This window comes from Vidua macroura, chromosome 7 (genome assembly GCF_024509145.1).
Source record: "Vidua macroura isolate BioBank_ID:100142 chromosome 7, ASM2450914v1, whole genome shotgun sequence".
Lineage (NCBI taxonomy): Eukaryota > Metazoa > Chordata > Aves > Passeriformes > Viduidae > Vidua > Vidua macroura.
The window spans coordinates 9003743-9019450 of NC_071577.1; the positions used below are offsets into that span (position 1 = coordinate 9003743).

General features: G+C 40.5%; 1 protein-coding gene across 1 annotated transcript in view; it reads left to right on the forward strand.

The window, feature by feature from the left end:
* FAM171B (family with sequence similarity 171 member B) overlaps positions 1-15708 on the forward strand; it is a 37796-nt gene that overhangs the window by 5010 nt on the left and 17078 nt on the right. The window lies entirely within an intron of this gene.

Sequence of the window (15708 nt, forward strand, 5' to 3'; positions counted from 1 at the left end):
AACAAAATATCAGTGAGGGCATTAGGACACTGAGGGGGAATAAAGCATCTGCAGCTGGAAATGGGAATGAATAAGGAAAAAGAAATATTCATAGATGCACGTGCTCCAGGATATAGGTCACTCAGTTGCTAATACAAGAAAAAGAGTAGTTTGGGGTTTTTCATGGTAAAGCACACATGAAAAAAAAAAATGTACTACTTTTTTTTTTTTTTTTTTTTTTTTTTAAGGAAGAGAATCTGCATAAGCACAGGGGTACTGAGGAGTTCTGAAGAGTGAGACATCTCTCCTGAGTTCAAAGCTTGCTTTCACTGAAGCCTGTAATACATTATACAGCATCATGCTCTATACTTCAGGAAGCTTGATTTCAAGAAACTTGCCTTGATAGTAGCTTTCATTGTAAAGAACTGAGAGAGACAATGTCTTTTAGCAGTCACAGAATCAGGACCCATGGATACATGGGCAGAAGTGGCAGGAAACAAGGGATTAATGATGGCAGGAAGCTACCTATTGCAAAGTGGTAGTTTTTGCAGTTCTTATTTGTTTTGCTAAAGTTTGCTTCTTGTCAGCCTGTTGGCAGAAAGTACACCATCAAAGGGCAATTGCTATGTAAAAACATTCATGGAATTACTGTCAGGCTGAGGAAAAGGCAGGTTGAGAATTTGGAATGCAGCTGCTATCTGGGTCACTGGGGATCTGTAGCAGGCTTTCTCTGTGAACTAGCTCAGTAGATGAAGTCTTTGAAGACACAGGCGAAGATCTGAGAGGAAAGTTTATTAAAAAAAACTCAATTCTTGGTGTGTCAAACTTAGCAAAACAGCACAGGTTACTTTGTTGTCTTGAAAGTTGCATATTTTTACATCACTGCATCCATCTGTAATGAATGGGGACTTGAGGCACAATGTGACAGAGCAAATGTGTCCTCTTCTTTACTCCTGATACTGTGTTTCATTCTTAATTCATAGACTTTGCATCTGGGGTGCTGTAGGGCCACCCAGGTTCTGTGATCAGCTATTTCCCTAGAACCATCAGAGTTGGTTTACTGTCAGATAACTCTTCTGTGTTCAGTAGGTTGAAACCACCAGGTCTGGTTCCTCCTGCCTAATCCTGGCTTGCCAGCTCCTGCATGCTCCTAAACTGTCACCTTCCACACATGGCTGCAAGAAGGTGTATTCAGCAGGCTGCAAAGCAGCTGTTGCATTTCCTGCATTGCTTCTCTGGCACTGGTTATAGCAGAAAACATGAGGTTTGAGAACACTTTTCCTGCTAGCACAGGTTTGAGGGGAGGATGTGAGTGTGCACAGCTTTACAGGCAGCAGTAGGGAAGTGTATTTGCTGGGAGAAGCTGTGTTAGGGGCTGGAAAAGTTGAAGAGAATGAATTCACCTTGCAGAGCTCCCTAAGCCTGGTGTTTAGTAGGGCAGGTTTCACTCAAGATGTGCTCAGTTGGAAGAGGCATTCCAGATCCCTGCAGCAGAGCTGAGTTCCTGGGAAAGGGCAGTCCTTCCAAACTCTGAGCCTGCAGCATGGAGCACGTGCTGGTACAGCCCTCCACCTCTCCCTTCCACATCTACACCAGGTCACAGAGGGTAACCTTTGGGCAGTTTGCTGCCCTGGCATTTGGGGGGATTTAGGTCAGGAAGGGATGACTCTTAGATCTTCCATACAGGAGAGCACTCATGGACTGTAGTGTGAGCAGGTTCTTGCTCTAGACCAGTCCTGAGTGTGAACAGTCCTCCAAACCTTAACACAGCTTCTCAGCCAGAGTGCAGGGCTCATGTGTGGCACCAGCAGTTCTGTCCAGTAAAAAAAAAAAAAAAAAAATCACGTGCTGTGAGCTTCACAAGCTGCTCTCAGTGGTTTGTGGAGGATGTGGATCAAGTCTCCTCCAGCCTCAGCTGGACCAGCTGCCCTAACTTTCCAAATGCCCCTGCGTGCCCTCTGGCTGTTGTAAAGGCCACAGTGACACGTCTGCAGCTCATGGCACTTGTGTGGCATCACCCTGGTGATGTGTGGCTGTGTCTGATGTGGCTCCTGGAAGCCATCTGTGTGCCCTGCTGGGGTGGACAGGCCTGGCAGTGATGCTCTTGCCTGTCTGTGTGTGCATAAGCCCCCTAAGTCTCACCAAGGGCAGGCATGAACCCTTATTCTTTCCCCTCAATTTATTGTCCTTCTTTCTTTTCCCTGATCATGCTTCCTCCCGTGGACTCCAAGAGAACCTCTGCTGTCTGAAAAAAGTCAGGCTTCAGGGCACAGTTGTCACAAAGTGGAAATGAGGCAGTTGCAGGAGGTGGGTTACAGGGTCAGTTCCTCCTGCTGGACTTCCACGTGACCCTTGCTCCATCACTCTGCATTTACTGTTGACAGTGCCAGGTACATAAGAAACTGCATTTCTACCAAGGGAAGAGGCAACAGGTTGCCTCTTGTTGAGATTACATGAAATAAATTGTGGCTTGTAGTGGGTTAGAGAGCGAAAGCCAGTTTTGTCCCTCTACCTTGTGATTTTTTCCTTGTCCCATTTTGAAAAATGTGGTGATTTTGGTGTGGCTCTTACCTGAACCACTGGCAGCTGTACAGGTCAAGCTGCATGACAGCTGTGGTGGGGAATGTTGGGGTTTTTTTTGTGTGTGTTGAACACAATGCAGTGCTTATAGGTACGAGTGTGAGGCATGCACTGAGCCAATGTGCATTAGGAGGCCATGAAACAGAAGAATAGAGAGAAACTCAGAGCTGCTTCAACATGTCCCCAGCAGACTGTGGTTGAAAGCCATCATTGATGTGACCACTGCACCCCAAAAGTGCCCTGAGGTCTGTGGAGTGTCGTGGGACTGATGAGGGCTCCAGCCTGTGCCTCTGAGTGTTGGCTTTGGTGCTTTTACCAAACACAGTGTGGCTATAGGCAGATCAGTTGGAGCACTGACCCATTATGGTGCAGCTTATTTTGGAGGAAAGAGCTGAATTCAGGTGGGTTTTGTTTGTTTGGGTGGTTTTGTTTGTTTGTTTTGGTGTGGTCCTTAATAGTTCATCTGCCTCTTCTGAATTTTTTTTCTTGTATTTCACATACTTTTATTTTTCTTTATTTCTCATTAATCTTTTACCTGTGTTTAATGCTTGAACTTTCCCACTGGTGTGTGCATCTAACTTTCAGGGTTTGTGTTGTAGGTTATTACAACCTACAAGGTCTGAGCAACCCTTTCATTACTCAAACTGATTTTACTTTCAGAATCATTGGTATTACTGTTTTCACTTACTGGAAGAATTATCACAAGTAATGCCATGCAAGATATACTTTATCTTTTCACCCTATTTCCAAAATGAAGCATGGAATTTGCATCAGACGGTGAGCCCCAAATTATCATAGGATGGTGTACTCCAGGTAAAACTTTCAGACAGATTTGGTAAATGTATTAAAATTAACAGCTGAAATAAGTGAGGATGATACTTGTTGGTTTTATATTCTGTGATTTGAGAGTAACTGAGGATTTGGGTGGGTGTTTAGGCTGGAGGGACCATCAGGGGCATTCTTAAAGCAGGGTTGGCACTGAACTCACACCTGGGAGCTTTCCTGTCAGGCCATGGAAGCCTTCAGGAGTGGAGAACCTCTCTGGACAGCCTATTCCCATGGTTGTTTATCCTTAGAGAGAAAAGCAAATCCCTTTCCAGTCAGATCCTTGCCTGCAGTTGGTGACTGTTGCCCTGCCATGCATCTCAGCAGAGCTCTTGGCCCTTTATCCCTGGGTGTGGGAGTGCTGTTGTTTAGGGCTCCCAAAACCTTTCCTGTGCGAGGTTAAACAAGGCTCACATCCTTCATGTGCCTTCCCCTAATGCATGCAAACTGGGACAAAGTGGAGTTACATCCTCTGCTGCAGATTTGGGGCTGTTTCATAAATATGATGCATGCAGTTGGCTCAGTCTGCTGAAATAGATACTGGTGTGTAGCATGGTTATGAATCTTGGCAAAACACCAAATCTATTTATTATTAATGACTCTGCATGAGCAAGGCTCCCAAATGAAACTGATTGGAACATTCTCATGGAAGTTGTTTTCTGTGAGGTGGCAAATCTGGTTGATAATTTCTGTGTGCTAATCTGAGCTATACTGGAGAGAAGGTCAATGATGTTGAGATATTTGAAAATATTGTCCATTTTGCTGGGACAGAGACTGACGTGCTTGCCCTCTCCACCTATTATAGACTCTAATGGGGTTTTAAAAAGTTTTTTCATGTAATTGTGGAAAATATTTTTCCTCTGTTTTGAAGCATTTCATTAAGTGACTGAACAGGAGAAATGAGTAGTTTTATGTTGGGTAAATGCAGGATTGTGGTAGACTGTGTGTTTAGAACAATAAGAACTGTTAATAACATGAATTATGGCTTGTGATAAATATCACAGAAGCTTATTCCATTGTTTCTGGGAGCAAAGGAGAAAACTTACTCTCACTGGGCTGGAGTAGAGAGTTTCTTTGGATTATGGACCACTGAGGTTGAGAAAATCCTCTAATTAAATTCAGCCTGAGAGCCAGTGAAACATTTGTGAGACCCTGCATAGTTTGGGTGCAGCAGTGGGCAAAATAATCTGTCATGGCTGTTTGCCTCTTAATTAGTTGTCAGCTTCCTTCTCCCCCTCTTTTATTTTTGTTGGGTGTTTCTTCTTAAGCACTGCCAGTAGAAAAAACCTGTCCCTTGACAAGTCTGTCTGCTGGATTCTTCAGTGTTCCATGGGACAGATTGTCCCAGAAATACTTTAGTGGATTTGTTTTCCCCCAGTCCAGCTGGCACAATCTCAGAGGTGCTGAATGAGTCTTGAGTATTTAGGGTGAAGAAGAAATTGTTTACTGCCCTGTTCCTAGCCTCGGTGTCAACAAAACCATTCCCATCATCCTAGAAAGGTTTCCATGGTGCTAAGTCATTTTCCCATTATTCCCTACAGGATTTGGGGCACCTGCTGGGAAGGGGAACTTGTGTTTGTGCTGGAGACAACACAGCTGGGGCCTTCAGCTGGCTCCTGGAGCACTTGATCTGGTGATGAGCTGTAGGCAGGCAGTAATGATTCTGAGCAGCAGTGGCTGAGTCATTAGTGCATCCAGCACTGATACTTAGCTGCATGGCATCTGTCTTGGTTTGGAAAGACAGGTGTCTGCTAAGGAAGGCAGGAGCCTCCCCTGAAATGGAAAAAAAAAAATGTAGATCCTCTCCTTCTGAATTGTTATAAATTTGAAATTAAGGGGGGGGCTTTCAGGCAAAAATATGGGACCAGGAATAGCAGTTCTTTATTAGGGAAGAAAATAAAAAGATAAAATAAACAATGCAGTGAACCAAAACAACACTGACAGAGTCAGAATACAACCTGACACCCTGTTGGACAGGGTGTTGGCAGCAGTACAATTGGAATTGTGGCTGCAGCCCTCCTGGAGTGGCAGGTGTGGTTCTGTTGGAGCAGTGATTCTGTACAAAAGGGTGCAGTCTTCCTCTGAAGAGGCAGCTGTTCCTCTGGGAAAATCCAGTGCAGGAAAAGCTGTGCTGGTGTTCCAGAATCTCAAGATTATATCCAGGTAGGAATGCTTGGCTCCTCCCTCTGGGCGGAGCATCTCACAATGGAGTGCTGCAACTTTCATCAGTCATGCAGTGACATTCAATAGCCCATTAACAGCAGATGTCTCCTGGGGGGAGGATTGATTGTGGAAGAGATAAAGAAAACTGCACAATTAAGAGAGGAGAACTGCCACACCTCTAACAGATGGCAATTGAATACATCCTGCCTTGCAATCTAGGACAGCATCCTTGGCCCAGAGGAGTTGTGTTCTTGTCCTGATTCCATTGTTTTGCTTTAGCCTGTGATCTGATTTGACAGAACTTTCTCTTTTTTTAAACCTTTTTAAACTCTGAGGAATAATACTTATTTTAAATGTGTAGCAATCTGCAATCATTTTTTCTAATACTCAGTGTTGTGTTCTTTGTTGTTTTGTGACTTTTGATCATTCACTTTATGAAACTCAACTTTAATGAAAATTTCTATATGAAAGAGACTGTAGCTTGTTGGGTGCTCTTGCTTTGTTGCTGCAATATGGATTTCCTAACTCTTGCAATAAAGAATTCCCATTCCATGTGTACAGAGCTACCCTTAGGGAATGTTGTCCTGCAGATTTTAAATTCTATTTTCTCCGTATATGCCTTTATACATTGGCCTTCTTCCAAGGGATTAGAGGATCTTTTTCTGCAGGTGAAAGACAGACATTGCAGCAGCATTACAAATATCTTTCTTGAAGGAGTAGTATGAGATTTTACGGCTTTAGGGGAACAAAAGTATTCTCAGACAAGGGTAGTGATCAGGTTATTATTGAAAAATATCTTTGAATGTAACAGAAGTTGTCCTTTGCAATTAGTGAGTAACATGCACTGATGTTTGAATTTGTTTTGTGGGCTGTATTAATCTACAGAGTCTGTGGATGCATATCTGTCTTAGGGCTTCACAGCATTAAATGTCATGTTTGAACAGGTGCTACTTTGTTTTCCTGTGATTTTTTTTTTCCTTCATCTGTGAAATTGAGGGTATGTTTAAAATTGCACAGTTTTTTTTCTGCTAATTCCATGCACAAGCCACCACTAGGAATTCCACAAGATAAAAGCTGTACCTGAGCCATTAGGATTAAAAAAAAAAAAAAAGATTCATGTTGCAAGGCTGCTGGAATATTCTTTCTGTCCAAGTATATTGACTGTTAGAGGGCAGGTTTGACAAATCATTCCAAATTCTCTACAAGAAATGGTCACATTTTGTCAAGATGCTGCTGCTGACTGATTTATTTTTGCTGTGTAAATACTGAAGGTTTAATTGGAAAGTTCATCAGTGGGAAATCCATGTTGTTGGCTTATCCCCTAATAGGCACTTACCCATGTTTCTTGAAGATGTATAATATATTGTGGGGTTTATATAAAGCCCCATATTTAAAATAGAGTATTATGAAGATTTTATAATATTTCCCTCTGTACGTTTTCCCCCAATATTCTGTAACAAACTGAATTTTTAATATTTTCATTCCTTCAGCTCTGATGCAGGGTAAAATTATACTGGCAGTGATTAAAAAAAATGAAAGAGCAGCATTACAGGTTTAATATTAGCCAGTGAGTAAACTGAAATGAAAAAAATAACCTTATAATAGCCTCTGAAATGCCTGGGCAAAGCTGTTTTATCTTGTAGGTTTTGGGAGCTCTTTCTAGTATATACTTGCTCATTTTAATCTCTTTCACTTGCAACTTTATCTTAATTTGAAAGGTAAATTTTATTTAAGATTTTATTCTTGTAATATTAATAATTTAGCTCACTTACATAAAATTACAGAAGACGATATTTAAAATAAATGGCTCCTAAATAAGTGAAGCTCTGCACATTGCAGCATTTCATCTTGTCTGCTGCCTGTCTCCCTTGCTCCAGGAAGGTGAATTTCTGCTTCAGTCTTCCATAGTAACCACAGCTCTGAGAACCAGGCTGGCTGATTCAACAGAATAGCAGCAAATCAAAATGCAGAGTTGCTATGGTAATTTTAATTCTCATAGGTTTATTGTGTCCTGTGAATTCCCATGTTCTGTCTCGGGTGATGACACAGTCTGAATTAAATTTGTGAAGAAGGCACAAATGGTGAAAAAACATCTTGCAACTCCTTACCAAATGAGTACCTTGCAGCAGTACATGCTGCGCACTTAAAATTATTCCAGCAAATTTTTTTAAAGTACATAAATGCCATGCAGTGTTAAAGGAATACAGAGGGAAAAAAAATCCCATCTAACCTTCATGGCTGCTTTCCTGTGTGAATTTCATGGCTCTTGCTTAGGTAGCCCATAAAAATATATCAAGGGGAATTTTCCTTCTATTTTCTATATCTTACCAGGAGCACTTCAAAGTGCTTGGGGGGTGTGTTCCCACTGGATAGGAGAGTGAGGGGGGAGCAGCTTTATGGATTAGCCTGCTGGCATTTTGCTGCACTTCTTACAAGCAGGATCCTTCCAGGAAGGTGTTCATTGATTATGCAGCAGTAATCATTAGGGACACTGCCTATGATCATCTGGTTTATTTTATTAATTTCATCAAAATTTGGTTCCTGTCAATGTTTGTGGAATGATTATTGTGCTTATGTAGTTTGTTTATGCATCTGGTCTGAGACTTTGGATGGAAGTGTAACCACTTCTAATGGCAGAACACATCTGCTTGTAGAAAATGGTTATTTTTGTTTATTTATTCAAATAAGTCATAAGGTCAGTCCTCTCATATATACAGCAGATCTTCAAATTGGAAAAGCTATATATGCCTATGCAATCATATAGATTTTGAATACTGAGGCCATCCAGATTATAAAGTAATCAAAATCCATTAAAACAATTGCAAGCATTAAAAGTTTGCATTTTTTTTAATGTGGTAGGATTTTTGTCCTTTTTTTTTTTTTTTTAATGTGAACTCAAGGTAGTGCTGCAATCAGTACCTGTATAAATGTTGTGGAATGAGATGGATGGGAATTTAATGTCTGTTGGGAAGTACAGACATAATTATACTGGGCAAATATCTCATCAAAATGTGGCAGCTCAAGTTTGCCAGAGTTGAATATTGGCCATATTTAGTTCTGATTAAATTTCATCTTGCCTTTCAGTTGCTTCTGAATTTGGAGGAACTGATAGGAAAAGTTGTAGGGAGAACAGTTTATTGGTTTACACTGACCTAATGCTTATTGACTGCTTTGGAAATCCTTTCAGTGCATAAGTACTAATGAGGCATTAATTAATATTTTTCAACAAGTATCCAAGGGCAAGATTTTTCTAGTAAGAATGTTTTGCAGTTTTCTTTACCTCTCTCTTCAAAAAAAACAGATCTCCTTTTCCTCTTGTTGTTTTCTTAAGATTTGTATTTACATATGCACATAACTCCATACAAAATATGAACCCCTGAATATAAAAGGAAAATAATTCTGTTAAAGTGAAAAAAAATATATTCTGCTGAAGTGAAACAAAATTGTTGTCAGTAAATAAATGCAACTGACAACTTTTTTGTGAAAACATCAGGAAAATGCACTGTTAATTCTATGTAAAAAATGGTGCCAAGTCTATGAATACTTTGGCTGGGAAAAAATGGACAAGGTATGACTCGGATAAACATTCTATTTCTCTGGTGTGTTGGGCTTTTTATTTTGTTCATTTACTTTTGTTTCCTACCAAAATCCCTTTAAGAAGGGGAAAAGGCTTTGTTCTTTTCTGTAAAATATATCACACTTGCTCCAGTGTGTTAGCAGGCAGTCAGCTTCTTCATACTGTCTGATACAGCTTTATTATCATATGAAGCTGCACTTGGGGTCTGTTTTGAATGAAATAAATAACTAGTTTTCCACCTACTAATTTACTTAGAACCTTGAAGTTTTCTCTGGATCATGCTAATTTCCCAGAGGCAAATCCCTGCCAGTTTTTCAGTCTGCTAGATTAGAAGTCTCCCTTTAAAGTGCTCATCCAGATGGGTTTGATTCAATGCATTTAATTTCACATAATAAATTCACCTCTCTTTTTTAGTGTGAGGCTTGCAGAAAACCTCATCTTCAGAAGAGTCTTTTTTCATAATCAGTGATCTCACTGGCTAAAATATTACAGGGACTCCTCATCACAGAGATGACTCCAGGATGGATTGAATTGTGGAGGAAGGAGACTGAGCAGAGCTCTGCAAAGGAAAGAGGACACGATCAAAAGCAAGGGGAAATAGGAGGTGTGGAAGGGGAGTTTCCAGAGCACAGTGAATGAGCAGAAAGCAGGTGTATTTTTGTTTGAGATGACAGCAGACTGTTGGGTTTACATCTCTTCCTGCATTGTTTTGTTCAGCTCTTAAGACCAAAAGCATCCAGTTGTTTCAAGAGATGCAGCCCCTCCTTGATGTGGCACTGAGGAGTCAGAATAGTGTGTGAAAGGTGTTCTTATGCTCTATTTCTAATTTTCCCAAAAAGGTGGGAAGAAGGGCCACCTGAATACTGTAGTGTGTGCTGAAATGATGCATGTATTGACATGAATGAGCTCCTAGTAAATAATATCCATTAACCCATGTACAGATGCCTGACAATTCTGGCACTGTGGGTTGCATGTGTCTACCACAGCTATGCTGTGATATTCTCATCAGAGAAATAAGGTGAAATAAGGAAATGTTTCTCTGTATCTGAAATAAAGCATTTGAAGCAAATATAAAATAATTGTTTTGAAAAACTCTCAGAATATAATTGGGTTTTTTTTTCAGCAAAAGCTCACTTGAATAGCCTGATGTGTGACAAAGCTTAGGCAACAGTGTGCTAAATTTTTAAAAATTTTTAATCTGTTACACTTTTTTTTTGACTGTGAAGCAGGAGCTTGGCAGAAGCAGCTAGATCCGACTAGATTGGGTTAAACTGCCTCCTACAATAAAAATGGCTGCAACAGCCTTTCTCCATGTAAAAGGGACTGCCTGTTCCCCCCAGGATTTACCTTTTGCTCCCTAGTAATTGAGATTTTGTAGATGCCTTCTGTGGAAATTGGTTGACCAGAAATAGGGCAGTGGGAATACTGTGGTGTCCTACTTTCCCAGACCCTGTTTTGCTGCTTTGTCCTTGGAAATTGGTAATGTGTTCTGTGTCACTGCAAAGATGTTTGCCAAAGCTTCTCTTAAATATGCATCCTAAAATTTGATTTTGCATTAAAATATTTTAAGGGAGTGCGGAGCTACAGAACTGCTCTGTATAGATAATATGGATTGGCTGTTCATATACAAATACAGCCAATGCTGATCACCTCTGTGCTTCAGTTTGTTTAAAAATATCTTTTATGGTATCTGTATTGTCTAAAAGCAGTAAAACATCAATATCTTTTCTCCAAAGGGCATTTCAAGGTGCAGTCTCTTCTTGCTTTAAAATTAGAGCCATAATGCTGCCACTTTGCCTAAGGATCAACCTAAATAAGGCAATTTTTAGCAATTGCTGCAGTCTATGTCTGTCCTTATGCACCCCTGTTCTTCACCCATCACTTTGGGGTTAGTGTTGAGCTCCTGGCTGGAAAGTTTTAACTCCCAGAGTGATTCTGGAGAGGGGTGATGCAAACTTAACCCCCTGCTAAGTGCAAGAGTGAGAGTGTCAGTAGTTGTCAGCTTCCAAGTATTTTCTTTTTGCAGCCAGGTGGAATGATTGTACTTGTTGTTGTAAGCATATGTTGTTATTATCTAAGGTTCTCTTTTCATGATTTTTACAGCTGGTTAGGTGTTTGCTGAATTTTCTCAGACCTTTTGTGAACAATGTGAGCTTCTTTGCTTCTCAGTTCAGTCATAAGTTGTTGAAAATGAAATATGCAGATCGTACTTGCAACTAATTAATGAAGATAAAGTGAAAATTGCACAGGCCAAAACACTTGCAGTGTATTTTTTATTTTAGCAGTGTTCCTGTTCCATTTTAGGGAGGAAAAATAACGTCCTGCTATTCATTTTATGCTTCTGTTTTAAATCAGAGGAGTAGCACATAAAACATCGTTATAAAGAATCACGTAATTAGTTTCTAAATGAGATATTCTGATGCCAGTTTGGAATAGATAGAATGATTTGGGCAGAGTTTAGAAAGATCTTTGTACATGTACATTCCCATTTGTACTAGGGTCTATGAATTACTGCATGGAGTATGACAGGATAAAAGAACACTGATAGCTAACAAATGAAGCCTACATTTGGCTGTAGTGGTCATTAATTAGATTTGCAGGTTATTTGATAGCTATGAAAAGCATAATTGAAAACCAGCCAGAGAGCTCACCCCAGTGCCTGACAATAACTCTCCCAATAAAATAGTTCTGGGAGTTTAGGGGTCACCTATTATGTCATTTTAATGCACTGTGCAAGGCAGCAAGCTCAGTCCTGTGTCAGTGCTTTGTACCTGACTCCAGAGCAAAGGTACCCACAGAGGGATGGTGCCTGTGGGGAGGGGGGCTTGGCCCTGCACTAAATCACCCCCCAGCCCTCAGGTGCTGCCACAACTGCCCCTCAAGTACGTGGATCTGTAATGAACTGAAGGTGGCTTCTGCTTTTTCCACCTATGCTTTTCTAGTTTGTCACTGCTCTTACTGTAGTTTTAAGGAAATTTTAAGAAGTAGGAATTGGTGTTTGTGGGCAGGAGGATGGCTTTGGCATGACCTTTTTTTACTGAAGCCAGATGTGTGTTGGCTGTCCAGATTGTGTTTCATTGATTTCCACCCCCCGTGGCAATACCATTGCAATATTGAATGTGTAGTAAAGCCCCTTATTCTTATTACACATTTTTCCTTTACGGATCAGTGCACCTTTCATATCCCTAATTGTGCTAAGCCAAAAAATATGGTGTTCTATAAATGTAAAAAATGGAAAAAGGGTTGTTCAGTCAGCTAAGACCAAGGAAATGGCACAGCCTGGGTTTTCTCTGCCTGGTTTGCAGGGAGCTCATATCAGTGTGTGCCTTTTCTGCCATGGGTTTAAACACCTCTGGGCAAGGGTGAGAGGAGTCCCCTCTGAAGGAAGGAATTATGGAATAGTTTGATTGTATTTACTGTTCACCCCATAAGATAATTGCTTAACTGGGTAGCTGGCTGTGTGTTTGAGAAGAGTAACTGCCTCCTTCCAGGTGCAGAACCACTTTGGCTATAGGAACTTGGTGATTAATAGGGAAATGGGCTTAGGGCTGTCAGAATGTGTAGGAATTCTTCCTGGGCAGTGCCCTGTGTGTTTCCACCACCATATCTCAGTTAATGATATGTGTAGTTTGGAACATATTGGTGCCTGTGAGGGCTCAGGCCTTGACCATGTTAATTCAATCTCACATAAATGGTAACCAGATGACATGCCTGTCTGCAGAATTAAGAACAAATTACATGGACCATAATTGAGTTTTTTTGCACTGTTACATTTGTACCCAGCTTGCAATTCCAAGCAGTTCTTTGGCTTAATTCTGTGATATGATTTCTGAGTTAGGACAGTGATATGAAGCCAAATTCCAGGCATTATTAGATATTTCTTCTCAAAGAAATGAGGTGTAAATCCAGTAAAATCAGTTTTACTGACCAGGACTGAAGTAGCTAAATGTGGTAGAAGGCCTTTTTTTGCTTTGTCTGAATAACTGCTGCATTTGTATGAAGGTTTATCAGAAACATTTTAATGCTGTAGAAGCTGGCATTTCCAGTGGACCTGCCAAGAGAGGAATCCCTTCCTCTGAGGCAGCACAAATCAAATTAGCAAGGACTGAGTTCTTTCTTCTAATTGTAGGAGTTCTGTCAAATCTGTTTAATACTGAGATACAGCTGACCCACTTGTGTTTGGCACGTGTCAGTGACCAGAATAAAAGCACAAGGTTCATCCATTGTTTAAGTTTTCAGTTTTGGTTTTGTTAAAAAGCTAACCAAGTGTTCATTCTTTTTATCTGAATTGTTTTTTTCAGTACATTTTATTGTGATTAAAGTATCCTACTGCAGTTTCCATCAGAGCTGAGGCTTAAAATGGTCCTTAAAGGCTTGTAAATTAAGGTATTTATAAAAAGAAAAAGAAAGACAGTATTTCTTTTGCAAATTAGGTGTCTTGGATGTTACTGTGACATTGGTAATAACTGAGTACCATTAAATTAGTGATAAAAGTGCACATTAAATGGATGTGAGGCTTGTGAGGAGGGAGCTGGTCAGGGGATGTCAAGGTTGGCAAGAAGTGATCAGTGCTGTAGGACCAGAGGTGCACACAAAGTCTGGGCCCTGGGCATGTCCTGCTTTAACTGGCCTGCAACCACTGGTCTGCAAAACTATGGTGAACGTGGCTGTGTGAGTGGAAAATTGTTACTGTTGGATTCTGGCTTTTCTTCACATGGATTTTTAACGTGTTATCATTTCACAAGCATTTGGGTGGAGGCATAATGTGGTGTCCTCATGTCTCCTGTGCTGTTACTCTTGAGGAGAGCAAAGAATAATTATTTTAGAAAGTCTCTCCAAAACCAGTGCGTGGGAGTTTAAAGTGACTTGTTGGCAGAGTAGATATTAGCAAATCCAAGTGCAGGCAGGACACAACTCCCTCTTGTCAGGGAGACTCTTGTGTTAGCACAAAAGATAAGGCCAAAGGCACCGAGAGCAGGGCTTGGGGCTCCTTTAGTCTGTGTCTGGGTGTTCAGTGGCATGAAGTGAGCACTCCTCTCTGGAGTGGCTGCTGCCTAGGTGTGACAGTCACACAGCTGGGGACTCTTCCAGAGCTGCCACTGGAGAGCTTTGTCTCATCAACCCTTGGGATTTCAATCCCTGGGATTTCAGAACACATTTCCAGCCTGGCGCCTGCTCAACGCCCCTCCAGGCAGAGCATCACTTTGGGGAAATGCTGGGGCAATTTCTATACCCACAGGAGAAAGAACTAATCAAAGTTCAGCATGGCTAAAACCAGCCAGTGATATTCTTCAGCTCACCATCAGAGAGTGAAAACAACATAGCTTTACAGTCTTTTTTTTTTTTTGGAACCCCAAGGTTCTAAGAAAGTTGGGTTTAATCTGGCTGTAACTGAAGGAGATGAGAGGAAGAAAGAGTTTTGCACAGAACAACCTCTGAATTTACCAACAGCTGCAGGAGGGCTGTGGCATTTGCCCTCACTCCTGTGTTTTCTTCTTAGGATTTTTTTTTATCAGCAGGAAATGGAAAATACTCATTACAAGTATGAAATGATTGAAAGAATGTGTCTTTCTTAGTATATTCTAGGTTTTAATTTTTTATGACTGATTTCAGCTGTTAAAACTAGGCTCTTTTTCTCCTAACTTGACTCCAGCTGTTAAAATACCAGTTTATAACAGGCATTTCTGGTGTTCCTTCTTACTGGCATGAGCTTGAATTTTGTACCACTGTATTTCTTACTTTTAAATACCATTTCATGGTAGGCTCCTGACTTCCAAATGATTACTGGATAATAATATTGTACACAGCCTGTTTCCTCTCCTCTGTAGCCTTTTAACTTGTCATTGGCCAGGGGCAAATGACCTGTTTTTCAAGTTTTGGCAGCCACTGGAATGATGCTGGTATCTGTGTAACTGGATCAATGCCTGGAGGAGCTGTTTGGAGCCTGTAATTTGCTGACATGACATAATTTTTTTTTCCCCATTATCACATGATTTAAAACCCCTCTAGCACAGCAATTTTATTCTTGAAATATCTTATATAAGGAAAAAAAAAAACAACAGATTACATTGTTCCAGGATTATTGTGCATTTTTTGATTAATTCTGTCAAATACATTTGAGTGCCACTGGGGTTTTTTTGGTTGTGTTTTTGTTTTGTTTTGTTTTTTTCTGAAAATATGTATCACTTTTTTCAAGGAGATGTAGATTTTTTTTTATAACATGGCAGAGAATCAAGCTGGCACAGCTGCTAAGTTTTTGCTGTGCATGTGGTAAACATAAATGAGGTCAGTTTTTGTTATGTGCAGGTCATTTTTTTGCATGAATATACAATGTACTCCATGCATACAATAGATCTAAATAAATACATATTTCAGAGAGGCCCAACTTGGAGGGCATATCCACCACATACTGGATTTTTTTTTGATGGATTGCACTGGGCTTCTCAAGACCTATTTATTTAAATCAAGGTCAGTGGCAGTAATCTCTTGGTGCAATGTCAATCTCAATTATAGTGGGGATAACATGGTGAAATTGAAGTATGATTTTGGGTAGATACATTTCAAATAACTTAACTTGACATTTG